Genomic DNA, 26,347 nt, shown 5'->3' with positions numbered 1-26,347 from the left:
CAAGTGACAGACATGGCTGCACATAGATACTTGGCACAATGGATTAGATATATTGAAATTATAACATATATACACACAAAATTTTAAAAAACTTTTTTATTGTGAAATAACTGCAGATTCACCAAAGCCTGAAAAGAAATGTACATGGAATCCCAGTGCACCATTCCCCCAATGTAAACAGCTTATGCAACTGTAGTATAATATTAAAACCAGGAATTTGACTTTAGCAAAATCCATAGAGCTTATTCAAATTTCACCAGTTATATAGGCACTCATTAGTATATGTATTGTGGGGTGTATGTGTATTGTTCTGCGAAATATTATTGCATGTGTAGTCTTGCATAAAACCACCACCACAATCAAGATACTTGGCTGTACCATCACAACAAAGATTTCTCTTATGCTATCCCTTTACAGCCACAGTCTCCCTTTCCTTAGCCTCCCCAACATCCCTAATCTCTGGAAACCACTAATCTCTTCTCCATCTCTACAATTATGTCATTGCATGAAAGTTACATAAATGGAATCGTGCAGTATGTATCCTTTTGGAATTCGCTTTTTTCACTCAGCATAATTTCCTTGAGGTTCATCCAAGATTTGTGTGTATCAATAGTTTGTTCCTTTTTCTTGCTAAATGGTATTCCATGGTATGGATAACCACAGTTTATTTAACTGTGCACCCATTCAAGGACATATGGGTGGTTTCCAGTTTGAGGTTATTACAAGTAAAGCTGCTAGGAACATTTGTGTGCATGAAAATAAGACTTTATTTCTCTGAAATAGATACTCAAGACTGAAATTTCTGGGTTGTATGTTAAGTAGATTTTCAGTTTTGAAAGAAACTGCCAAACTATTCTGAAGTAGCTGTATCAGTTTACATTCCCAGCGATGTATGAGTGATCCAGTTTCTTTGCGTCCTTGCCAACATTTTTCCTTTGCCATTATTTTTCATGTTAGCCATTCTCATAGGTGTGTAGTGATAGCTCATTATGATTTAAATTTACATTTCTCTAATGGCTAATGATGTTGAATATTTTTTCATATGTTCATTTTCCACCTATATGTCATTTTCAGTGAAATTTCTGTGCATGATTTTGCATATTTTCTAGTTGGAGTTTTTTTTAATATTGAGTTTTGAGATACACAAGACTTTTGTGTGCATTTACTTCAAATGTTTATTTGGAAGATAATTTTAAAAAATATTTGTATGTTACATTCTTGATACAGTTTGATCTTGATTAGTTATTCTGCAAAAAGTAATGCTCAGTAATAGATACTCGGCTGTTTTTCTTTGCGTTCACTTAATAACACCTAATGAGTACTCTGCCTACTTTTATAAATTAATCAATAATGTACTCTAAATTATCTTTTAAGTCTCTAATTAATTAGTATGCTCCTCTGCAATATACCTTTTTGTACTTCTCCAGCTTTATCTTTCATTTTCTACCCACTGAATTCCATGCTCAATTACCCTCAACTTCCAACCCCTCCTCAAACACTCCATTTCTTTCTTGACTCCATGCATTTAGATAAGCTTTTTTCTCAGACTGGAATGTTTTTTCCCCCTTTATGTAGAAAACTCCTACTCAAACTTCAAGATCCAGTTTGAATACCATCACCTCCATGAAGTCTTCTTTAACTGCACCAGCCATTCAGTCACTTCTTTCTCTAAACTTCTGCTCCATTTTGCTTGACCTTAGGTTATAGCACTTACTACCTTAGCGATTTTCTTGACTTGTCAAATGACTAATATTTCAAATTCACCTATGGTTTCCTTCCCCTATAAAACAGCTGGCAGGGTACATGGAATGTGTGAGGCCAGAGTTCTCTGCCTGGAACACTTGCATAATTTTGTTCCCCCCAGCACTTGAGTGACACCTTTCACAATAATCAACTATGTTTGTTTCCAACTTGACAGTAGAACTTTTCATTGTAATTATGTAATTCAATCATATATTATTTAAACTGGTGAAATAGAGGTGTGAAATAAAATGTTTTTTTTAATTAAGTTCATTGGTTTGTGAAAACTTGATAAAAGCAAGTCAAATTAGGTATGGGTGAAAAGTTATAAAAGAGTAGGGGTAAAAATCATAAAATTCTAGAGGTTCAGAGCTCAGTGTGTTTTGATGCAAGCATTTTTAACTTTTCACTCTTCTTCGAAACAAAACGAAAATAAGATTAGAAATTTTACATAATACATTATGGATGTAGTTTATGTAAGGAAGACTATGTGAAACTCCAGCCATAGAGCCCATAAACAGAAGTCCTTGGCCTTACATTAAAATTGATTAATTAATGATCATTTTAAGCTAAATATATAGTATTTATAGCATTAGCATTTTTTACAATTCTTCTCTTTAACTCTCTCCATAAACAAAATACTTGTTTGAATTTTATCACTCTACAAGGCTTCTATTATGTTTTCCATTGGAGCTTATCATTCAAAAAACCTTTTTATTTACATGCTTTCTGACTAGATTGAGAGCTCCTTAACGTCAGGAACCTGGCATTTTGCCTGACACATCATGAGTACTCAATAAATTATTGTTGAATGAATAGAAAGAAATCTGTAAAGCAAATTTATAAAAATCAAAAGAAAATTGTATCTTACGATCTTGATGCAATTATTTAATTCAATTAATTCAAAGAAGTTATCAGTCTCAAATATCAATAGTCAGTTCAGAGGAGTTCATTCTCTCTCTTCCTTACACAACCCCATATGCCCAACAGAATTTGGATCTATTTGATGGTGTGAGTCTTGCTAAATATGTGTGTGTGCATGTGTGCTTATGTGTGTGTGTGTGTGTGTGTGTGTATGTATGCATATAAAATATGGTCCCATAACTGTAACTAGATCTCTGGAAAAAAATCAGCCTTTCGGCATGGAAATGTTTCTTAAATATTATTATTATTTTTCTAAATACCTTCTGTAAGATGGTCATGATGTAGTTTAAGATAACCTAGATATCTAAAATGCAACATTTTTAAAGGCAAGCCTAAATTAAGCCCTGTGAATTTCATCCAGAGTAAAGTGTATTACGCATAAACCAATTTTTAATCTAGAAAGTTGCTCTGGGCAGCATCCATAGAATCCATGTGAAATCCAAGTTGCTAGATGAGATATTTTGCATCACCTTTTTACCAAGTGACCAAGAGACCTCCAAGATTTGAAGAATCCCCTCAGCCCCACCTTTGGTCCAATTGACGCAGGATGGAAAATTGGGAATGCACTTCTTAGCACTACCTCTGCCATTAAATAATTTTATTGGTCAAAGATTTTTAGGCACTTATTCAGCAATTTACAAAAAGAAATGAAAAGAATGAAATTAGGTCCTGTATTGTCGATTACCTTTGGCTTAGCTCCTGTTCCTACTTTCTCACTTTGGAGAACCAGTGACACAATCTACCTTGGTGTGAGTGTCAAGCATCTTGTCTTTCGGCTGGAAAGCTAGAAGTGACAGCTTGTTATATTAAGAGGTCTCTGCTTGAATAAATTGATGTCAAGTTTTATTACATATAGGCCAAGCTAAGAGGCACAAGACAACCACTCAACAACTATGTATTAAACAACCAAATGGTGTACAGCAGTATTGGAAGCTCTTGAAATAAAGATAGAGACAGGGAAAGTCTGTGTTTTCTAGAAGGCTGAAGTCCACCAATGAAAACACACAATAATCACAAGCCAAGGTATATAGATCCTTATAGTGGTGAAAGGAACCACTCTCTTGTCTCTATGGGCAAGGTTATTCAAAGAGATGCCTCCCAGAGGCACTAAGACTTTATGGAGATTTAAGGAAACAGAGGGCTGAAATAGGGTAAACATGCTGAGAGAAGGGGTTCATACTCATAACTTAGTTTAAGAAAGAAAGAAATGAGATAAAGAATGATTTTTAATTTTTTTTCTTTTTTTTTCTTTTGTTTTTTCCAACCCTCCTCCCCTCCAAGAATGATTTTTTAAATAAAAACCATTCCCTAGAATGGCAAAACAAAAAGATATAAATTAACACCACCAGCAGTTTTTAAATGTCCAGTAACTATTTTTTTTTTTTTTTTTTTGAGACAAGATCTCACTCTGTCACCCAGGGTAGTGTGCAGTAGCATCATGATAGCTCACTGCAACCTGAAACTCCTGGGCTCAAGTGATCCTCCTTCCTCAGCCTCCTGAGTATTTTGGACTACAGGTGTGCCACCTTATCCAGGTTATTTTTCTATTTTTTGTAGACACAGGGTCTTGCTCTTGCTCAGAAATGCCTAGTCACTCTTATCAGATTCTAAAAGAGTATTTTTCAGATTAAGGGTTGGAACTAAATAGAGAATTGCAAGATTACCATTTTTTTAAATGAAATAGAATAGAAAACATTGGAATATCTCCCATACTGTAAAGGTAGGCATTTATTTGTTTCATTTTATTTGTTTCAATTATTGCCAGGTGTTGGGTCAGAGTATAAAAATGTATTACATACTATGCATTGTAGCAAAAAAAAATTAAAATATTGCTCTAGAAAGTTCTTTTCAAATTTGGCTAACAATCAAAATTATCTAAAAGTTGTAAAAAAAATATATGAGTTTCCAGGTCTCATCCAAAGAAGAGGGGGCCAGGGTCCCGTGGAGAATGCCTCAGAAAAAGCTACAGACAGTCCATGAGTCATTTACTCTAATTAGAATTAACAAGAAGAACAGTGAGAAAATTCACAATAGTGAGTGTGGTACAGCCTAAGCATCAGGACCCACAAGCAGAGTTGAGGACTCATGACTGTGGGAAGTTCATCACAGAAGACCTTTAGAGGAGATTCATTGAGCACCTGCTGTGAGTAGGATTTTAAGGTACCTGTATTAGTCCATTTTTCATTGCTACAAAGAAAATATCTGAGCCTAGGTAATTTATTTTAAAAAGAGGTTTATCTGGCACACGGTTCTGCAGACTGTACAAGAAGCATCCCACCAGCATCTGCTCCCAGTGAGGGCTTCAGGGAGATTCCAATGGGAGCAGAAGGTGAAGGGAGAGCAGGCGTGTCACATGGTGAGAGAAGAGAGAGAGGGAGGAGGAGGTGTCAGGCTCTTTTAAACAACCAGCTCTTGTGTGAACTAATAAAGTGAGAACTCACTGATTATCGTGGGAAAGGCACCAAGCCATTCGTAAGGGATCTGTCCCCATGATCCACACACCTCCCACTCATCCCCACCTCCAACAGTGGGGATCAAATTTCAACATGAGATTTGGAGGGGCCAAACATCCAAACCATATCAGTACCTACAGCCTTGCAATTTGAGGGGGAAGAGATAAAACACATACAAAAAGCTTGATGCTTCAAGGTACTATGAATGTCATAAGTACCATTATGTGATGAAAAAGAAGATTTTAGGACAGAGTCCACCAGAGAAAAACTCATGGAGGAAGTGAGACCTGCTTTGTTTCAACCATGAAGAATGATTCAGCCAAAGGCATCCTGAGGGAAGACAGTGTCTTTCTCACATTGTGCACCAATTGCTGAGAATATAGTAAGTATCTATTGAGTAGGGAAAGTTAGTGGAAGGAAAATGAGACAATGAACCAGAGAAGTACGTATAGATGGTAAATTTGAACATGAGGTAAGCCCCAACTCCTTGTATTTCAGAGGTATAAGAGAATTAGAATCAGGAAAATTAACAAAAAACTCACAAAATTTTCCATCCCTTCTCTTAACCTCTATGGCAAAGTTATACAGAATGTAAAGGGAAAGCTCCAAAGATTTCCTCCGAAATACTTGGCTAGATGAGACTTGGGGCTCAGGTTTAACCAATAGATTTGGAAAAGAGATTCTGTTTTAAGGTCATAAGAAAAGGCATGCATATGGATTTGCAGTATTATTAAGAGTTTTTGTATCTTCCATTGCATCCATGAGTCTTGACCTAGGAGAACTTGGGAGCTTTGCTGCTGAGGCTCCTCCTCAAGGAAACAAAATGAAATTAGAGTTACTGGATGTGGGTCGGGAGTATTTGTGTTGTTGAAAAATGCCACCAGCAGCTCTAATGTGCAACCAGGGTTAGGAACCATTGAAATGTGAATCCTAAAATTCATACTGCTACTGCAGAGCAGAGTTTATGCTCTCTTTCTTGCTTTTCCACAGAAGAAATCACAATGACATTTATTTTTTTTCCAACCTTGCCCCAGGCCATAGCCACAATAGAACCATGGACAGCAATGATTCTTTTCCTGAACTCTGTAGGCAAAACCAAAGATGAGCTTTTATGCTGAAGCTCCTGACAGCTGCTTCTGCTCAGTGCCAATTATACTAACCTAGACATCCTCCGCTTCCCCGCTCTGTGGCATACCATTGTCAGGCTTTTGTATTCAAAAATCTTCAGTGGCCCTCAATTGTTTAAAGGCAAAGCCCAAGCTCTTCATCTGGGCATTCCTGGCCCTCTGTGATCTGGCTTCAAACATTTGTTCATGCTGTGGTCTCAGAATTCCGTCTATATAGTTACCTTGCTATTCTCATAAATGACACATCTTTCCTCTTTCTTTCTCTTGCTCTTGACTACATCGGCAATGACAACTGTTCTATTTTTATGCTCACTTCATCCACGTGTTTCTACTCAATGTCAAAGTCCAGTTTAAGTCCCTACTTGACTCTCAATAGCCCAACAACCTGCAGTTTCCATGAAGCATCTTCCCACTACTCCGAGCACTGGGAAAGATGTCAGATTTAATGGTACAAACAGAACTGCAGTTGTTAGGTGAAGACAATTCATTGTATTTGGATCATTTATTCAGCATTATGACTTTATGGTCTGGCTGTCTGAAATCAAACCCTACTTCTTTAACTGTTTTATCATATGACCTCTCTAAGCGCTGATTTCTTCACATGTAATGTATGGAAAATAATAGTCCTACCTCAGAGGTGAGGATTAAATCAGATAATGCAAGAAAATTCTTTAGCATAGTGCCTGGGCTCTAGTGACTCTTCAGTACTTTCTAGCTGGTTTTGTTTGCCTGTGTGTTCATTTTCTGATGACTCTATCTTGTTTCCAGTAAAACTATAAAAATGCTTAAGCACAGATTCTACTTTGTAAGCCGTAGCACCTAAATCAGAACAACACAGTTTGACCTCAGAGCATCTAATTTCAAGTTTCAGCTCAGCCACTTATTTATTGTGTGATTTTGCCATGTTGTTTGACTTGTTTGAACCTCGATTCCCTTATATCTAAAATGGGAATTATAATAATAATGATATTTCCCATATTCTGGAGATTGAAGAAAATAACATACCAGAAAGTTCTTTGTTATCTCTCAAGTACTATTCAAAAAAACATAGTCCTAGTTATGGTAGATAGCCTGTATGTGTACTGAAGTTTTCCACAACATCCAAGTTTGTGATTACACACTAACGAATACATTTACTTACTGAAAATATTGGCTCTTTGTGTATTTGTCAATTTAAAAATTAAAAAAAAGTGGGTGTAAAATCTATGTCTTGATTTCTTTAATTGTAATATAATAGAACCAAATAAGAAAAAGGATCTTTGAGATCTTTTCTAAGTTCTAGATTTTTGGGAAGTGCCCGTATTTTTATATGAGTTGAAAAATACAAATAAATAAATCTATGTATAAAGAAATGAACATGTATATTCATCTTAAAAAGTTCTCCAAATTTTTTCCTTATATGTGTATTCTACATGGGAAAAATAGGAAAAAAGGTACATGTTATTAGGATTATCTCTGGATGGATGGTTGACTTAAATATTTAAATATATGTTTCTGTTTTATATTTCAAATGTTCCACAATGAGATTGTAGTAACTTTAGATTTTTATGAATTTACTATTTTAAAAAATACTTCTTGAAACATAAAATTCCATTGTAAATATTCACATTGTTATGTCTGTGCACACGTGTACAGAAACATAAACATCTCTTAGGACACACAACTAGCAGCATGCTATGACCTCGCCTCGCTCCCAAACATGTGTCTTCATTCATTGCTTGTTATATTTAGAAAACTGAAGGGACAGAATGGATAGAGTAGGCATAAAGTCTTATTTGATGTTTTGTAACGAGATTATTACCATCTCATAGACAAAAATTTGAAATCACACACCAAAAATACAACGTTTAAAACTTTACCTGGAGAAACCTAGCATAGTACAGTGACCCCAGGATGCGGTCCAGTAACCTAGTATATATAACTCACAGGTCTGATAACTTTATACCTGGGTGTTAAGGAGGCCAAAAGGAGTTCCAGGACAAAAGACTTAAGGTTATACTTGAAAGTACTAAAAACTACAGATTTACTTCAAAAGTAGTTATTATGCTCTTATAGAAAATATTTAATTATTTTTTCCTGAAAGGGAACACATCTCCCTCTTTAAAATTCTAGCTATAGACAATAGGGTTTTCTCTGTGGAAATAAACTTTTTAGACATTTTAGTTGATAGCATATGTCAGGTACAGCACATAATACCTACATATTGTTGTTTATCTGGTTTAATTTACGGACCTTTGAGTATCATATTAATTCTTTAATGTGGATGTGTGAATTTACACATTTAGATGAACATGAGGTAGGAATGGGTCAGGAATTCTTTTTTTTTTTTTTTTTTTTGAGACAGAGTCTCACTTTGTTGCCCGGGCTAGAGTGAGTGCCATGGCATTAGCCTAGCTCACAGCAACCTCAAACTTCTGGGCTTAAGCGATCCTACTGTCTCAGCCTCCCCAGTAGCTGGGACTACAGGCATGCGCCACCATGCCCAGCTAATGTTTTCTATATATATTTTTAGTTGTCCAGATAATTTTTATTTCTATTTTTAGTAGAGACAGGGTCTTGCTCAGGCTGGTCTTGAACTCCTGACCTCGAGCGATCCACCCGCCTCGGCCTCCCAGAGGGCTAGGATTACAGGCGTGAGACACCGCGCCCGGCCAGGAATTCTTAATTGGTGATTTGGAATGTGCTATAGGGGGTGAGTTATGTCCTAAAACATAAGGTAAAACTTTTCTGGAGAAAGAAACTACAGTTTTCATCCTTTCCCCAGCGAGTTTATGACCCAAAACGGTAGCCAGGACTGTCCTGGTTTATGTCTATTTATCTGGTATAACTTTTATTAGCATCCCCTTTCGATCTCAGAATTGTCCCAGCCTAGACGACAAGCTATATGGTCACTCTATTTAAGGCCCAGGGGCCAAAGCATTGTTTTTCTCTTTCTGTGGATGACAACATCAATAAGTGAGTCAAGACTAAATTGGCAAGAGGGAGGGTAGGTTTGAGAGAAGTTTCATGAAATTCTCTGAACACAAATGACACATGTACCAATTCTGGGTTTAAATTCCTTGATTTTATATTCTACTTAAATGTGGAAAACACATTACCTAGAAATGGTGCATCCACCACTCCAGAATGTTTCTGTTCATTGTTTCCTTCCTTGCATTACATCTGGTTAGATACTAGAATTGGCAGGTAAAGAAATATTTGATAGTTTTTGTGCATTCATGCACGTAGCATTATTAAGTACCCATTTAATAATATTTCTGTGGTAGCGGACATGGAAAAAATGTGACATCAGGTCTTATTTCTCCCATAGCTTACCATCTGTTGGAGGAGATACGGCACACATTTGTTAGAAAACAAGACATCTAATGAATGGTAGGCAGATACTTAGAGATCTAAGAGTAGGACAAGAGAGCTTACTATAAGTCAGAAAGGTTACAAGGACTAGTTGAGATGAGTTTTTGTGGAAAGATTATTCTCTAGGCAATGGAATACACTTGGACACTTTTGAGCCCAAGTTAGAATGTATGAACATAACTTGAGAAATGACTCCAAGGCATGGCTTCCTGAAAATAAATTAATTCCTTAGTTGTCCTGAAGACGTTCACAAAAATTATCAGGCATTATAGAGCCTTCCATGCTCCATAACACTTGTCTCACTGCAAAATCTCTCCAGTTTTGGTTTCTGTTGTAAGTTATTAAATATTTAGGTATATTTTAAATCCACATTGACTTGTTCCTAGTTCTCCTGTCTTTCTTTCTAGAGAAAGCTTCTCAAGGCCAGGGACAATTTCTAATTCTATTGTGCTTCTCTACATAGTATCTTCTGTCTCTCTATATCTGTCTCTCTCTCTCTCTCTCTCTCTCTCTCTCTCTCTCTCTCTCAGACACACACACACACACATCCCAGATAGAAGCCGGTCTTGAGCCTTTGTGCAAGGGTGGATGGTGGTGGATGAAGGCCTTGGTTTCATTTCAGTGGTCATTTGTCATATTCAGATGAGCAGGAAAGGCTCTTGATGGGAGCCACAGTTGCATATGTGGAGAAAACGTTGCCTGTGTCACAGTGCGGATTCTAAATAAAATCCCTTATTGCATAGACTTTCCATCATCATTTGACAGACCTGATCAGTCTCTTATCACCATCCTGACTTCTAAATGCTAGAGAGCTCCAGGGCTTAGTTTTTGGTCATCTTATTTACCTATTTGCTCTTGTCTGGTGAACTGATTCAGTCTCATGACTTTAAATACCATCTGTATGCTGGTGATGCCTGAATTTGTATCACTACCTTTGACCTCTGGCTGATCTCCAGAGGCATGGCTATAACTTTCTACTCCACACCCCTACTGGCAGGTCTGACAGGCAACTCAAGCTTTACACATTTGAAACAGGACTCTTGGTTGAAGCCTCCTACCAAAGTCCTCATGCTCTCACTCTATTCCAGATTTCACAAATGGCATCTGCATTCTACCAGTTAGTTGCTCAAATAAAAGAAAAAAAGCTTCAAGTCTCCTTACTATGAGTCATCCTTGACATCTGTCTTTCTGTGATGCCACATATACAACCCATCAGCACCGTCTGTCAGCTCAGCCTTGGAAATGTGTGCAGATTTCCAGACCATTTCTCTTCACTTCCACTGCTGCTTCCCTAATCTGCAGCCATTCTTTTTCTCCCAAATTCTTTAAATTGCATCCAAACTGGTCTCTCTGCTTCCAGCCTTGCCTTCATACAGTGTATTCTCCACAGTGCAGCAGAGTGATCCTTCTGGGATATAAGTCAGATCACGGTGCTCCTCCACTGCTCTGACCTCATTTCCTAACTTTCCTCCTCATTCTCTTGGCTTCACGCATTTGGTTTTCTTCGTTGTTCCTCACAGGTACCAGGTACATTTAAAATATGAATAGTACCTTTCCTTCTCCTAACTCTGTGTTTGTTTCCTACTTTATTCTTTTTCAGATTTCTTAGCCTACCTCACACATTACCTATTTATTAGTTATCTGTCACTCTTGGAATATTGGAACATAAGTTCTATGGAAGCCAAGATTTTTATCTATTTCATGTACAGCTGTATCCCTAGTGCAACAGTTCTTGATGCTCAATAGATATTTGTTGAGCACAGAAGTGAATATGTAAATGAAGGTATGAATAAATACACAAGCAAATAAACCATTAAACTTCTGTGTTACTCATTCATGGAGTTTCTATCTTTGTCACAGCAGAGTTCTAAAAGTTGCCACATGAGAGACTTAAGTCTGTTAACATATAAATAACTACACAGGTTTTTGTTTATTTGTTTGTTTGATTTTTTTTTTATTTTCAGAAAAGTGTGAGAGTTGGCACGCTTCCTCTCACCACTTCCTCCATATCCTCCTGTAACTTACTGATTTTATGCATGATTTGTTCCACTTGGGGTCATTAAACAGTAGAATGAGAAGGATCACTATAGACCATTTAGTCCAGATTATCATTTCAGGAGAGAGAAAACTGAGGCTTGGGTTCATGAAATGACCTGCTCAAGCTTACAGAGCTAGTTCAAAGCAGAACTGGAATTTGATTTCAGGTCTCTAAATTTTTATGTCCACTTCTTTTCTACCACGACAAGGATAAGTAAATCTCTCTCTCTCTCTCTCTCATATATTGTCCTTGCTACCACTGTCGGTGATCACAATTCAGTAACAGCGGTCTTTAAAAAGAGAGCCAGATTTGCAAGTGCTTTGGAAGCTCAGCGATGACTTTCTCAGAGTGGGAGCGGCCGGTGGTGAGGTCCCCCTCACTTTCACAGAACAGAAGAGGCAGGGATTCATCTGTGGGCATTGGCAGTGCTGGTGCTTACTGACAAGCCCTGAGAATGGAAATATCCTGCTTGTCCTTTTAACAGGATTTCAGCCAGAGATTTGAGGGAAAAGTACTGCAGCCTAGTGGGCTGTGAATATGAGTGGAAATGTCAGAGCTATGAATCAGTTAACACATTTTAATTTAGCATCTTCCTGTGAAGGAGGATGAGAAGACATTGCTCCTGTGCTTAAAATCCTCATCCTTTCAGGGTGGAGTCCAGAATAGTCTCAGACCCTGTTAGATCTTACAGGTTCTAGCACTTAGGACTTTGGAAGCATGACCTGGATGGCAAGAACAGGGGTGATTTTCATGGAGGACACAATGCTTAATCTTGTCGTGTAGGGTGGCTGGGATTTAAGTAGGTGGAGGGGATTGTACCAACTGCATTGCTTGCTCCTGTTCTCTCTGGACTCAAGAAATACATTCACATTCTTCGGCTCATGGAACCCTCAAGCTCTACCTAGAAGGTAGAAAGGCCAGAGAGTGTATTTCCCATGCTGCACAGAGAAACTGAGACTCCAACCTGTGAAGTAGCTCATGTTCTCCCATCAGGTTTAGCACCAAAGTTCCCCAGATCCTTCCTAGCACACCTTCTAGAATGCCGTGTGGAAGATTGCTCCTTTGTATATTTCTCCATATTCTGAAGATGCAGGTACTAACCTAATCCTGAAAGCTCTCAGAGGGATCAAACTTGGCTCCTGCCTTAAGTTCTATGATACAATTTTAAAAAGAAAAAAAAAAGTTCAAGACATCCCAAGGTGTCAGTTTCCTCTTTGCTGTTCATAACCAAAATGTTTTAACAGCCCTGAGGAGCCATCTACCCCTGGGGCCCCGAGTCTTTGAGGCCTATCTGCGGAGGGTGTGCAGTTGACCTGGCCGTGCTGATGAGAAAGGCACAGATGTCTACCATCTGGTCAGGGGTCCTTGTGCCTGTGCCAATTTCCTGTCACTGACAGCCAACATTTGATTGATGGAATTTAGTACTCCCCCATTTTTTTTTTCTTAGTACGATATAACCTCGTGAATTCAGATGGCACTTAGCCAAAATGAGAGAATTTGAACTTGGGCAGGGTAAAGTTTACCATCAATAAAATGAGGGTCTGTTAAATAAATTACCAATGTAAACAGGATTGTAAAAGGGACAATTTAATCTACTTACAAGAATAAATTGTTTTCAAGCACTTAAGTTGCATAAATTTACATACAGTGTGCTAATTACAAATGATTGATAGCCAGTCTTTCAAACACATCTGGTAGGAGCCCTGTTCTCTAACACTTCGTTAGACACTAGATAGCATTACTTGAAGTATTTGAAAATAGTACAAATATAGCTTTTATAGATGTGTATTCACACACATTTATATAAAAGACAGTCCTTGCTTTTTATCAAGCCATGTTCTTGGAAACCACACCATAAAGAAGATTATCAAACACAGATCACTGAAAGCCAAATTCTGTTTTTAGATAGGAACAATGTTATAATTGGGACTGGTGTGCCAGACCCAGCGATCACACCAACTAAATCATAGATTCAATCAGCATATGTCAGAACAACCTAAACTACAACCACCATGACTAGAGAAAACAGCTAATATTTATTGAGCAGTTGCTACATCCGACTGCTTTACATATATTATCTTAGTCACCAGTATGTGACCGTTGGGGAGCTACTGCCACCATTTTATGGGAGATGACATAGAAACTCCAAGAGATTAAGTAATTTGCTCTTGATCATATAGTTGTAATCAGTAGAGTTAGAAATTAAATCTTGGTCTGATTCCAAATCCTATGTCTCCTTTTAGAACTATAGCATCTATAATCCTTCAAAACTGTTAAATTGTGCATAGCTATATAACTTATGAAATGGGAATAAATATGGTGCCATTTTCTATGACCTGGATGAAATTTAAGTCCTTTAAGAAAACCTGCTGTTAAATCAAATTCTCTCCTTTTACGCAAATATCTTTTCCAAACTGTGAAACTATTCAAATGTAAGACACCAGTTTAAACACAGCTGTAGTATCTTTGAGATATATTACTTTGTACATTTTTTTCAATTGTTGGTGTACATGTCTTATCTTTCCTAATACATATTAATAAATATTAAGCTCATTAAAAGTAGAGACTAAAATCACTAATCTTTGCACACACCTTCCTCATTTATTTTACTACCCAGAATAAAGTCTTGACCATTAGGTGCTTAAATTTCTTCATTGCATGAATTAGCAAAGGAATGAATTTTATCTTATCATAAATGATTATATGTCATAAATTTAAAATCAATATATGGCTATGATAAATATTAGAGTGTAATCTTTTTTGTTTGTTTTTTTGTTTTTGTTTTCTTTTTTTTTATTTCAGCTTATTATGGGGGTACAAAAGTTCAGGTTATATATATTGCCCATGTCCCGCCCATCCCCCTGAGTCAGAGCTTCAAGCCTGTCCATTCCCCAGACAGTGTGCCTGGCACTCACCATGTAGTTATACCTCCATCCCCTCCTGCCACCCTAGAGTGTAATCTTTGAAATTAGTTTAAATTTTAGAAAATGATTGGTGGTGGTAATGGGGAGACGAGGTATTAAAGAATGATTTGGATATCTAGGGATTTTGAAGTATAAAGTTTCCTATAGCTAGCAAATTAGTCGATATTAACCCCTTGACTTCAGAGTTAACATTTAAAGTAAAAAGGAAACATTTAAAAATTGTAGTAATGCACACCTATCTTAAAATTGACCATTTTAACCATTTTTAAGTATACAAATCAGTGACGTTAAGTATATTCACATTGTTGTGCAACCATCACCACCCTTCATCTCTAGAATTTTTTCATCATCTCCAACAGAAACTCTGTACCCTTTAAACGAAAACTTCCCCCTGCCCCTTCTACCTAGCCCTTTTAACCACTATTATACTTTGTGTCTCTAGAAATTTGCCTATTTTAGGTACATCATATAAGTGGAATCATATAATATTTTTTAAAACTGCATTTATATCATCTAAATATTTAAAAAACCTCATCATCAACTTCCAGACTGATAAACTGGGGGAGAGAAATATCTTAACTCTAGTCTTTTTATTCTTTCTATTTGTTTTTTCTCTCCTTATACTTGATAATATAAAAGACAGGCTTGCTGATAAAGGTTCAACAAAGGGAAGCAGAAAGAAGGCTCTATGTCCCAATAGGGACAGTGGTCTTTGTGTCAGTTGTTCAGGGCTATATTCGTATTCATCAGTGATTATTGCATGTGTCTGACAGCCAATTTAGCATTCACCTTTCTCCCCCAGTCCCTGCCTCTTGTCCTTTCCTTCCCTTATCTAGTCATTAGTAAAAACCATCAAGTGAACAGATAAAAGTGACAAAATGGGGTGTATTCAATAGTCAGCATTGCATACAAAAAACAGCAAAATGGATACCAATGTGCTGGGGAATCCTCAACATTTCTACTTATTCTGACTATTCTTTCATCCTAGTTCAACTAAATCCAAACTAAAAGAGGCTGAGTGAACCATTAAAATCGCTCAGTGTACTCAGAGCAGGTCACCAGCCACAGGAACAGAGAATGGAACTCAGCCATCAGTTCTAGTCATAAAGCGCCATCTTGCTTCCATGCGTCCACTTCAAGGAGTCTCCATTTTAAGAGAAGCCTCTGCGTTATCTGTTCTCCCTGTTGAGGAAATGTTCTCTTTGTTAATGTCATCCCATTACTTCTCATCACTTCTCCGTGTACTGGGTTGAATAATTCCTTTGCCTCCTTAGAAGTTAAACACTTCAAATATTTATAGGCTGTAACTTGAAAAGTTTTGGGCTAATGGATCATATTTCTACCTGAGGGACTCCTTTATTTTCCAAAATTACTGTAGGCACATAATCTTTAATCCTCCATTATTTCTGATTTCTCCAGGTTAAGCATCTGTGGGTGGCAGCGAATTTAACTGACACCTCCAAGCTGCCTTTTTAAGATAAAGACTTTTCTTCCTTACGTTCAAACATTTGAGCTTTCAAGAGAACAAATTGGCTCTGTACTTTCTGGCATAGGAAATCTGATTTGGCCAAACAAAACATTAAGACTGAAGCGATGCAGCTGGTTCTTGAACTGGAATACAGGTAACTCTTATTACAAAATATTGCTACAGCTTTACATTATGCAGTTAATGAGCAGCTGTAAATCGTCAAATGAGGTCATAGCTATGAAGAGGATTTATAAAATATAATAAAAATAAAACATATTAGTAGTAATATAAATTGTGTCAGGTTGTTTGGATATTTGAAGTTTTATTTAGTTTATACTAAAATTTAAAAAGCAGTAGTGTTGGATAGATATAAAATTTACAGAATTTATCCTTTTATCTCTAACATAAGGCCATCACAATGAACCTCATTACTGTAATAAGAGTAGCTCGCATTTATTGAAGGTTTGTTTATTCCGTGTCAGTACATGAGGCTAAGTGTTGTGCAAAGATTCTATCAATCCTTACAATATCTCTCAGAAATGTCTCTAATGGACAAGGAAGCAATTTGGGGCTTACAAAGGCTATTAGCAAAAGCTACTCTACTAATGTGAACTTGAACCCAAATCAGTTCAATGACAATGTCTAGATTCTTATAATACTTTCCTCTTCCGTGATATTATGATGCTTTTCAGTTACTGAAATGCACCGACAACTTTCCCGCTAACTAAATGGGTGCAGCTTCCAGGTTTTGCATTCTTTGGAGAGTTTTGTCTTTCTCCTTCACTGTCAACTATGAGATGCTCCAATTTCCTCCTGTCTCAGTGGTGGCAGTCCCCTCACTCCCCTAATCTGGTGCTGAGGTCCCATAAGGACTTGGAAAGCAGACGAGCATGTTAAAACTGTGCAGTAAATGAAAGTCACTATACATTGGGAGTGGGACTAAGAAGGCTGTTTGAGCAAAACAGGCTGTTGCACAAAGCGGTTGTTTTAAGCAGAAGCAGCTATGGGAATGGGGAAGTGGGTAAGGGAGCTACATTAAGTGAAAAGTAGAAGAGAGGCTTTCTGTGAGCCTCTCCGTTTGGGCATTTTATAAATCCATGAATGAAATTCTTATAAATGTATCAGAATGAACTATTTGTTCACTGACTCATCAATTCCTTAGTTCAACACACTTTATTGGAAACCTCTTCAGAGCCAGTCACTGTCCTGCCAGCCACATGTTCAGCAGGGAGCAGGAGAAAGAGGGCCCCTTCCCTCCAAAGAGATTCTCATGGCAAAGGGAGGGCTCAGACCACAAACACACAGCAATCAAGATAGTTGCTGGAGACAAATGCAATCTGGGGACGTCATGGAGCATGATGGGTCACAGAAATTGCTCTGAGGAGATGACATTGGAATTGAGTCTTGAATGACAAGCAGCAGCAAAGATCTGAAGGAAGAGCTGTTCAGACTATTCCCTCAAAGAAAAACAGAACATGAAAAGGTCCCAAGGCAGAACAGGCTGGACTTCTGTACCAAACAGAAAGGTCAGCGTGACTGGAGCTTGGAGAGAGAGAGGAAGAAGATGGAAACCAGATCACAGGGTGCTTCTAGTGCAACCTTCATGCAACCGGAAGACATTGCGGACAGGCTTTTAAGCTGCAAAGAGGCATGACATGATTCACGTTTTTAGAAGATAAAGTTTGACTGCTATATGGAGAATAGTTTTCTTTCTTTTTTCTTTGTTGCCATGTACAGCTTTCTATGATTGAAAAGAACTTTGTCAAACTAAACGTTGATCAGGGCAATCACCTTATTTGCTTTTAAATTAAAAAAAAAAAAGAAAGAAAAAATCTTAAAAGAATGAATACCTCAGGGAGTGCCTTTTTCTCTTACTTTCATGAAGTCCCTTTATGTAATCCCCTCTCCCTCTGGGCTTGGTAATAACCACATCTCCAATGGACCTAGACTCAGCATAGAATGTTCTGTTCTCAACAATCTTCTCTTCTCAATCCCTCAAGGATTCAACTGGGGTGAATTACTCCAGGGATGCATAGAGACTTTTCTGCCTCACTCTAAGTCCCAGCCTGATCCTCCAGCATTTACTCTCTAATGATGGAACTACAACCTTCGGAATTTTGTTTCTTTGGCTCAAGGTTTAGATCCCTTGTTAAAATGCAGGTATCTCTACGGGGAGCAAATTCCAGCTTATCATCACTGATTACTATCACCTCAAATTGAGGTTTTATTGGGAACTGAGGGTTAGCGGTGAGAATGAGAAAAACCTTGGGGAGCTCTGGACATTACCACGACGGGGACAAGATCAGATGCAGTGAGCAGGAGCATCCAAAATAAAAGCCTTTGAACTGAGTAGTGGCCCAGGGCTGCTGTTCCTTTTCTGCTTCATTTCAGCCTTTTCTTTTGGCTGAATGCTATTTGTTTGAGTGAGCAATAGCCTCTTTTACTTTGAGAAAGAATTATAGAGAAACTTGATAATGCTTGTCCCTGAAACCAAGGTAGAGGGATAGAGTTGAAGCTTCAGGTAGAAGCTCCAGAGAGCCTCCTAGAACATCTCAACCAGTAGTCAACACCCAGTGCAGCAAGGAGCCATGTACTTGTGGAGTGAGGATTAGCAGAAAAAGACTACCTCTTCAGAGAAACAATTTGGTACAGTAAGAGGAGCACAGGAAGGGGCATTTGGAGACCTGTTTTGGAACACTAGCTCTAGCATTCACCCCTGCAGGAACTTGCTAGAAGGGGAGGATATTTCAAGGAATTCACAGTAAGGAGTCAATGACTAGTGAATTAACCCTCACGGGAACCCTCAATTGACCAAATAAATCTCCAATAGGCTATTTGGCAGTAGGGAGGAAAACCTCTACCCTCTAATCACACAAAACTAACTCTGGCCACATGAATTAAACCTCAATCATATATATATGTGCTTGTCTATGTATGTGTGTGCATAGTTATACATGTGTATATTTATAAGCAAACTGGTATACATGTAGATAGATAGATATGTATACATTCACATGTGTGTGCATATCCACACGCACAGAGAAATCTATATGCATGTTTTCACATGCATACACACATACATGTGTGAGTATGCAAGTAAACCTGAATGTTATGCATGTGTATAAATGAATTTGAACTTATATTTAGTAGAAAGACTTCATCCATGATAGAATAACTGGTACTAGACTCAGCTGCTCACCAAACAACTACAAAACCTGGATAAATCATATCGAATCATTATTTGTGGATATTGGAGAGCAACCGAATGAAACATTGGGTTCCTTAAAAGAAAGAAGGCACAGGAGATAATACCCACATTTACTCAAACTTTCTACCCAAGGACTTTTTCTGGGCTTTGATACAGAGAAGAGGAACCCAAGCAATGGATAGTGATCTTTATGGCCAAAGGAAGCAAAACCAGAGTTTGGGTCTGGTAAGATAACAGGGATTTTGCAAGCATGTTGTCAGAAAAGCAACAACTCAAAAAACCTGGGTGGAAATATACCTCACGTCTTAGGCCAACTCCTATGCTATGCAAATGCAGCATGACACTATAGGAAGCTTAGAAACAGCAGATGCTGAGAGGTTGAGAGTTGATCAGAAGTTGCAGAGGTCCTATAGAGGGCAGCCAGAGTAGAGGTACCATGAGCAACACCCTGGAAAATTAGAGATCCTAAAAAGGCCATACTTTAGGATTAAGGACCATGCTAGAGAATAAAAATAAAATTTTAAAAACCCATAAATAGATCTGCCCTAACAAAGTTTTGACTAAGCTTGAAAATAATTAAAGGGCTTTACTCTTTAATTAATTTAATTAACTACCTGCCAAAATAAAACCCAATTCATATTAGAAGATGATAACCTAATCTAGAGCCTCTGCAAAGCATTCTTGAAAATGTCCAACATACTATCAAAATTTACTAGACATAAAATGAAACAAAAAAGTGACTTACCATAAAGAGATAAGATAGTTAGCAGAAGCAAATCCAGAGGCAATCTAGATGCTGGAGTGAAACAAGGATTTCAAAAAACTATGTTAAAGAAAATAGAGGAAAAAATGGATGTAATGAATAAAAAGATAAAACATTTCAGCAGAAAATGAGAATCTATTAAAAAGGAATTAAATGAACATTTTAAAAGTACAAAATACAACATTTGAAATTGGATAGATTTAATAGCAAAGTGGACACAACAGAAAACAGGATTATTGAACCTCATAAGAGCATATGAGAAAATACCCAAACCAAAACAAGGGAGGAATAAAAGAATAAATAGAACAAAACAGAAGGAAATATGTGAGATGAATTATGAATTAAACTAGTATGTATATAACTGCAGTCCTAGGAGAAGAGAAGGCATAGGAAAGAAATAGTACTTGGGGTGAAAATAAAGGTCAGGAGCTTTCCAATACTGATGAAAGACACCAACCCACAGATTTAAGAAACTCAGTGAACCCTAAGTGGAAAAAAAATGCAAAAATGTTATATACAGGCACTATAGAGTCAAGCTTCTGGAAGCACAACTAAAGAGAAAATTTCCATAGAGAGAAATACTGGCATGAGGGAGGAAGTTTGATTTCTTTAAATAGCCTTTATATGCTGCTTTGCTGAGAATCTTTGGCAAATCCTTTGACAATCTTTAAATGCTTGTTATGATAAAATGAGAGAGCATATTATATGCCCCTTTGGAAGTTACTCAATACCTGCCTCAATTTCACTCCTCTATAATGTCTTATCCAACCACTCCAGCTCCCCTGAGAACTGGAACAGAGCCAGCTGTCTCTTTATTCTTGTTCTCTTGGTGTTTTATGTCTGTATAGATCATGCCTCTCCATCTCAGTGCTCAGCTCCTTAAGGATGCAAGCTCTCTCATGAACATTTCACATAGCTCCTTCAAAGCTTGGCACAATGCTAGAACAAATTATACTCCCTATGAAATTTTGTTACATTGAATTAATTAAAGTGTATTAGTCCTCGTAACACAAGAGAGTGTAAAGTTTGCAGATTTTTTTTACTCATGTAATCCCTGCATTCTTTCAATCAGTACTTCCTATTCCCCTTCTGTGTGTGAAGTTCTTGTATCTAAAAAACAATTACCATTGTTCCATAAATTTTCAAAATGTACCTAAAATAGGCCAAATAAATACCAAATTTAGTATCCTGTTAAACATTATTATCCATTTACAATATCTATTACCCTTTTAAAATTTCAATACCTAAGACTTCTATAATCAATTGCAATTGCATGAATACACAATAACTTTTTTATTAAATCTGAGTTTAAATATTTGTTGTAGAGCCTTCATTTAAAATCTGACCCTCTTCTGAATGGAATGCCTTTATGAAATTTAATAAAACATGAAGGTCATAAAATGTATTAAACTATTATACTTTCCATTTTTAATTCTGAACAGGCAAGATTCAGAGGGAGCAGCTTGCTTTTTTACAGCAAGACAAGGCAAATTGGAAGAGAGGATGATTTCTCTTCTTCCGAGCCCTCACCCTCAGGAAGATTCCTATCAGCTAGTATGGAAAAGGCTGGGTACAAAAAGACAGGGGACATACCCAATGACCTTCCCAGGACCTTCAGCCTGAAGATTCCATAATACATTCTCTTCTTGTGCAAATGTGCCCAGAGAAATTTTAGCTAATGGGGAGATCCCAGCTGCCTGTGGTTAAAAGACCATCAATACCATATGAAAGATTCGTCAGAAACAAATACTTCAACTGGAGCAAAAGGACCTCCTCAGAGCACAACTGACCTGTTTTTGAGATGCTGGATTTTTGGGAGGGACCTTGAGAAGGAAAAAAAAGAAAACATTATTAGTTTTACCCTTTAAACTAGTGTCTATTCCTTTTTTTAATATCCTCTCTAGCTGATTGTTTATGGTACTAGGAACTGGACAGTTAATAAGTACTGTGGCACATACCTGTAGTCCCAGCTACTCGGGAGGCTGAGGCAGGAGGATCGCTTGAGTCCGGGAGTTTGAGGTTGCTGTAAGCTAGGCTGATGCCACGGCACTCACTCTAGCCCAGGCAACAGAGTGAGACTCTGTCTCAAAAAAATAAAATAAAATAAAAAAATAAATACTAATTGAAGGAACAGATACGCAATTCTCCTTTGCCACATTTTCTCATGAATATAATTCAAATCTGAAGTGCTTCTGAAAACAATTTTGGTCACTTGAAAAACAATGTTCTTTTTTGTCTTTTTTTCCCCCTAACATCTTGTAAAGAAGTTTGCTGAATAGCGTGGTTCTCAAACTTTGGTCCTGACTCAAATTAAAATTGCTGATGCTCTATAAAATGGCTTGGAAGCATCCCCAGAAAAAGAAACACTTTACCCTCCCTGTTCCCAGCCACGAGGCCAACTGCAAAAGGGCAAGGAACATGGAGTCTTCAGCGGAGGAAATCCTATTCTAGAATGTTCTCCACTCACACCTCCCAAACTGTGATGAGGGGTGGAGAAGGGCACACCACTTCTTTTATTAGACACCACCGACAGCCCGCAGTCAGCTGCCAATGCCATCTTCACTTCTGGGCCAAGGTCTTAGAGACAGGAAAGTAGAAAGGAAAAGAAGGAAAGGATATTAATACATTTTTTTTATTGCTCGTTTATGATGTGACAGTCATTGTTCTATGAGCTGTAAAGATGAATAAAATACTGCTGCCACCGACTTGAAGGAATTTCTTACCATGTAGCAGAGACCTGTGCTGGAGAGCTTCCCTTCATCCTTTCTGATTCATCATCCACCATCTTCGCTGCCCTAGAAGTTTGAACAGTATGGACTGTTTCAAAAGGCTCTTCTGCCCTCTGCCTTCTGATGGGTTCAGTTAGTGGGGCACTTTGCAAAGAGAGAGTGAGAGTGGATTGAGAGTGGAGAGAATTGGAGCTTATTTATTGCTCTGGCTTCCTCCCTGCCCAGTCACCTGTGTTGTCTCCGTCCCTCAGATGAATCACGGTTCCTACTCTCGACTTTTTCTCTCCTTGGGCTTCTGTAACCACCACCCTTCCTTTGCTTCTTCTGGCTTAGAATGGTCACACCATTTCTGCCACCAGATTCAGGATGCTGTATTACCCACTGTGGTTCACTCCATCCTGCCAACACTTTGAGAATACTTCTTTTATCAGACTACCCTGAAATTATCAAATTTTATTGTGGCATCTCTGGCTGACACAAAGACTTTTTCTTACTTGCAATGTGACCCTGGCCAAGTTATCCAACCTCTTTATGGCTCACTTTCTTGACTTGTAACATGGAGACAATAATGTATATCTTGTATATCTGTTTTGAAGATTAGAAAAAGACAAAGCACCCGAGACATGGTAACACTCAGTTGCTTTATTCAGGCATTGGACTTATATTCGAGTATATGGGATTAGTCAAAATAGAGAGAGAAAGATCAACATTAAGCTACATAATCCTGTGATTCTATAGCTCATTCTCTTTAATGAGTGTCTGTTCCAAACTGATCTCAGTTCTCATGTGACCTTTATTTTATGATAATTTTCCCATTAACCAGTATTTTGCTGTTTGGAGTTTTGTTTATTTGTTTGCTTTCTATTTACATGGCCCCTAAACAAAAGCCAACCACCTTCACTGGTGCTTAGTCAAGAAACAGCTCTCTGGTGGAAAAACTGGCTGAGTTAGACTTATTGAAAAATTGTGGGTTGGTCCTCACTGTGGTATTTTCTAAGATGTTTCAAGATAATTTTTATTTTGAATCATATTTCCTGGATTTAGAAACCACTCCTCAGAAAGGCTGGCTCTCCCTGGTAAGTGTTCAACCACAGGGATCTTTCTCTCTGTCTTTCCCGCCACCAGAGTCTTGTCCCTTCTGTGTCCTTGTAGATCCAATTCCTAGCATAGGTCTTTGCACAAAATAGATATTCAATACATATTTACTGCACAAATGAGTGACTACATGAAAGAGTGGAGCCAGAACGTAAAATGCTTTACAAGATCATCACAATCCCTAGGGAATGTTTCTTTTCTCTCTTCCCACCCCCTGCCCAGTGGAGAGCTGGAATGTATGGTGGGTCAAGGAAAGCCAGTGGTTTACTGGATGCTCACTTAAAGTCAACATATGGAAGGTTCAGTTCATTGGAACTCATGGATGTGAATAAGAAGTTTGAGGGATTCACAGATATGAATGAGAGTTTTTCTGTGGCTGTTCTACTATATACACTAACCAGATTTCATAAGACTAAGCTAGTTAGCCTCCTGAATCCTTGATTTGTTATTTTTTAAATGGAAGACACTGTGCCACTTTTGTTCCGTTTATTGTTAGTGTCTTTGAGGAAGCCTGAGGGTGGGTATTGCAATGTGGGCACAGCCGAGGTGATATGAAAAGCTACCGATACAGCTCTGGGTCCAGCTCGCACTTCCTCCATCTCTTTGACAGTGACCTTCCACTTGCAGGGGTATTTTTTCTTGGATTAGAACAGTCTGAATACCATCCCTATCTTGGAGCAAAGTGTACATTTTCTCAACATTCCTTTTGATTCTTTCTGGCCCCCTGGTGTCATCCCCTAGGGTGGCATGCAGCTCTAAAGTGCCTGCAGTTTGTAAACAATGCTAACAAGAAAATCCTGACAGAAGAGATTTTTAATTCATTTTCTTGACTTATTTACAGAGTTCTCCTCCTCCCTGTGTTTGTTGCTAGCTGACTGACATGGTATGTTAGCCAAGTGGCTCTGATAAGCCTTCTGTGTTAAGTGGCAATGATGACAGACAATACTCTGCTCTGAAAATGGATAATTGGGCAATCAACTTGGTCTCTCAGTGACATTGAGACTTTGGGACATAAGTCTTTGAATAAGTTGATCTTTTAGCAATCTTATTTAATTGATGTGAGTTCCATCTACCTAGAAAAATAACTCATGCTTCGTGCGACCAGCCTTTAAAAAAAAAGAAAGAAAGAAAAATGACTCAAAGTACTTAAATCACTTTAGTTAAATTTCTGGCTGTCATGTGTCATTCATTCATTCATTCATTCAACAGAGATTAATTAAATTCTGCTATGTGTCAGGCCCCATTTTAGGTATTGAAGATATAGCAGAGAATAAAACAAATAAGCTAGCAAAAGTCCCTGGCTTTATAGAGTTTATATTCTATGTGGAGCAGATGAAAAATGAACAATACAAATAAAAAATCATGTAACATATTAAAAGAGATTAATTGCTATGGTGCCAAATAAAGGGAGAAAGGAATAAGACTTGGGCAGAAGCTTCAAGCTTAAAAGAGGCAGCACAGGCAATGTCTCCAAGGTGAGGTGTGGCTGGCATCTTCACTGCACAACAAGGAGGCCAGTGTGGTATAAGAAGCATAAGCGAGAGAGCCTTGTTACAGGTGAGATCAGAGAGGTGACGGATCAGTCGTGTGGGTCAATGGGTCTTTCTAAGGTAACTTTGGCTTTGACTCTCAGTAAAATAAAGACACTGAAGAGTTTTAAACAAATGAGTGACATGATTTGATTTACGTTTTAACAGAATCATGCTGTTGAGGATAGCAGGCAGAGTCCAAGTTTAGAAATAGTGGGAGTTAGGCGAGCCCTACCATACATACTCTGGACAAGAGGTGAAGAGATTTTAGTGGTTGACATCAGGAGGCAGCAGTGCAGGCAGTGAGAAGTGGGCAAGCGAACCAACAAGATTTGCTGATGGATAGGATGTGGGTAAGATGACGCTGAGGTGTTGAGCCTGAACAATTGCCGGAATGATGCTATCACTAACCAAGACAGAGACCCCTGCAGAGGAGTTCGTTTGGGTGGAAAGGTCAGGGGTTCAGTTTTGACATATCAGTAACTTCCTAGTGGTCTAGTGCTGGGCTGAGAAGGGATCCTTGGGAGGACCAAAGCCAAGTGTCCCAAACCCTGAATGGTAGTCATTTGGTCAGTTGATTCACCTATCCAAAAATATTTGTTGAACACCTACTGTGTGCCAGGCAGTGTTCTAGGCTCTAAGGCTATAACAGTGACTAAGACAGGCAGATCCTCTTTCCTTAAGGGCTTACCTTTTTGTGAGGGGATATGAAGGTAAACACTGGACAGATGGATGGATGAACAGATGAATGGATAGGTGGATGGATGGATGAGTAGATGCTTGAATGGACAGAGATACAGGAAGATGATAGACATCCATGAGATAATTGCAGAAAGTGATAAGTCTTGTGGAGAAAATGAACAGGGTAAAAAAATAAGTAAATCTGAAGAGGAGGGATCCATTGCAGAAGCTGTTTTAGCCAGGGTGGCCGGGAAAGAACTCTCCGAGAAGATGATGTATAAACTAAGATCTGAATGAAGAGAAAAAGCCAGCCA

This window comes from Lemur catta, chromosome 16 (assembly GCF_020740605.2).
Source record: "Lemur catta isolate mLemCat1 chromosome 16, mLemCat1.pri, whole genome shotgun sequence".
Taxonomy (NCBI): Eukaryota; Metazoa; Chordata; class Mammalia; order Primates; family Lemuridae; genus Lemur; species Lemur catta.
Note: the sequence above shows the minus strand (reverse complement) of the source record.